Source organism: Raphanus sativus, unplaced genomic scaffold, assembly GCF_000801105.2.
Source record: "Raphanus sativus cultivar WK10039 unplaced genomic scaffold, ASM80110v3 Scaffold2822, whole genome shotgun sequence".
Lineage (NCBI taxonomy): Eukaryota > Viridiplantae > Streptophyta > Magnoliopsida > Brassicales > Brassicaceae > Raphanus > Raphanus sativus.
Genome location: NW_026618129.1, coordinates 10,904 through 13,671, shown reverse-complemented (window position 1 = coordinate 13,671; position 2,768 = coordinate 10,904). Strand labels below are relative to the sequence as shown.

Below are 2,768 nucleotides of genomic sequence, written 5' to 3'. Positions count from 1 at the left end.
ACAAATCCTTCATAGGTTCGAATTGAGTAAACTGACGCCTCTCACGTTTCCCAGAGCAGACAGCAGGTGGAGTTGGAATACTTTCTCAGCATGACGAACCGGATCATACCTCGATGGGAAGTAGTTGACCTCCTCGTCCCTGTGCATGAAGTTCATAAACCCCTCATGGTGGTTGTTATGGTGAGCACATTTAGGAGCATTAACCGGTAGCTGAAGGTAGTTAGGTCCAAGACGGTGTCTCTGAGTATCAGCATAAGAGAAGACACGCGTATGAAGCAGCTTATCATCAGAGTAGTGTATCCCGGGAACAATGATAGCAGGACAGAAGGCAAGCTGCTCATTCTCCGCAAAGAAGTTATCGATGTTCTTGTTCAAACACCATACGCCCAAACGGGCTGTAGAGGCAAAAGATCCTCAGGCCAGGTCTTGGTCACATCGAGAGGGTCAAAGTCGAACTTGTCTTCATCAGCTGGATCGATTATCTGAATAAAGAGCTTCCACTCAGGGTAGTTCCCAGCAGCAATGGAGTCGTATAAGTCTTGAGTGGCGTGGCTATGGTTGGTTCCTCCTACTCGGATAGCATCTTCTTCTAATAGAGACTTGACTCCACAAGTTGGTTTCCAGTGGAACTTCACGTAGTGAGCTTTGCCGGATTTGTTGATGAGCAATGTATGTGTTGACACCTGATCCTTCCATGTGCCTGTAGTCTTGTGGGATACCGATGTCGTCGAAGAGGAAAGTGAACATGTTTAAGCTCTCAGGGTGGTGTGAGAAGAAGTCTAGACTCTCCAGTTCTCTTGGATGTGTGATTTGGGGTTTGGTTTGAGTGCGTGGACCATGTCAGGGAACTTCATCCCGTCTCTGATGAAGAAGACAGGGAAGTTGTTTCCCACAAGATCAAAGTTTCCCTGCAAACATATAATGAGTCATTTGCACTTTTTTTGAAAGGACATTCATAAAATCACGGTAAGACCGCGTGATAGTTAAAAGTACGATTATCCCAATTATTTTATATATTACTTAAGATCCTTCCAAAATTTCCGATGTTACAAGACTTTGTCTGTCTTTAATTAGCAGACGAGGTATTGGCCGTCATGCACTTTACTATGATATAAGAACATGTATCTAAACTTTGCTGATTAAAAATAAAGTACCTCTCTAGTGTAGAACTTGACTGCGAAACCACGAGGGTCTCTCAAGGTCTCGGGACTTCCACGCTCGTGGATAACGGTGGAGAAACGAACAATGAGTGGAGTCTGAACGCCGGAGCTCTGAGGAAGTCTGCACATGTGAGGTGGGAGATGTCATGAGTGACCTCGAAGAAACCTTTAGCACTGGCTCCTCTAGCGTGAACCACACGCTCGGGTATACGTTCCCTGTCGAAGTTGGCTAGCTTCTCGATGAGATGGTAATCTTCGAGAAGGATGGGACCTGCCACAACGACACAATCGAAAGTGTGACATTTAACATTTATAGATTTAACTTTTATTTAATTAATTACATAGGATGAACATCCATAGTGACATAAGTATAGCCTCTAGGTCCGACGGTCATGGAGGAGTTGTTGTTCCATACAGGAGCACCAGAGTTGGTGGTGAAGAATGGTGAGTTGTAAGAACTCGCCGGCCGATACTGCAGTCATCAAATATCATCATCAGAATAATCACGCAAATGGAAGAGACAGAATCATTTGCAGCAATCGAAAATAGATTCACAGGTTCTAGTAGAAGAAAGTTCAAACATCTACATCGACACAATCGAACAGTTCCAGAGACGAAGAATCCAAAACTCACACACGGGTGCAATACCAAAGCTAAAACAACATTTTCGTTTTGAACGGCTGCGAACACATTAAAGAGGAAAAGTGACAGAGAAAAGGGAGAGAGTTGTTACCTTGTAAGGATCCATAGTGGTTGAGAGTTGAGAGCTTGAGAGATTTTAGGACAAGGAGAAGATGGTGATGATGATGATAATAATATTTGCTTCCCCTATTTATAAATGGCGTGTGCCTTTGCGCTTTAAAGCCCTTTTCTCTCTTTTCATTTATTTTTTGCGGGGCAATTTTTAAAGGTTATCGTTTATTTATTTTTTAGATAAAATATTTGGAATCAAGTACTACTACTAGAATTTATTATTTATTGATAAATACATATGTTCTTCTACTATTTATTATTTTTTTGGAAAAATAATTCTAGTTCTCTTGTACGAATATTTCAGCTATAAATAATGATCGAGTCAATATTAAGTAAAGGGCAAATATATAGCTTATATCAATTAATGGGGATGGGATATAATTTGATTTTGGATACAAATGAATACAGTCTGATTTTTTACAATTTGATTATCACGTTTTCAAGTTTAACGTGATATCCTTTTCCTAACGTGGAATCAAATAGCGATTCAGAGGGGAAGCCATAAAAGTTTAGGCTTCCAGTTTTCACTTGTTTTTGTAAATTATTCATCATTTGTTTACAAAATCTTTAAGTAGTCTAGTGATTAGTGAAGCAAATATGAAAGGCATGTCCAGGATTTGATTACCTATTAATGTTTTGATATAAAATTATTTTGGCTTTACTATTATGAAATCTTGTTTTTAAATTGCCGGTCTAAAATATTTAAGACCAACACTGCATGGAAAAATTTGATTAAATAAAGTTAATTCCGTCCAAAAAATAAGATAACATTTACGCAAAAAAACAAGCTTATCTTATATTTTAGGCTATTCTGTGTTATGAACCAAGGATAAATATACTTTGAATAACTTTTTT

General features: G+C 39.2%; 1 pseudogene; it reads right to left on the bottom strand.

The window, feature by feature from the left end:
• Window positions 1-36: 36 nt before the first annotated feature.
• Window positions 37-1,948, bottom strand: LOC130506028 (catalase-2-like; annotated as a pseudogene).
• Window positions 1,949-2,768: the final 820 nt, after the last annotated feature.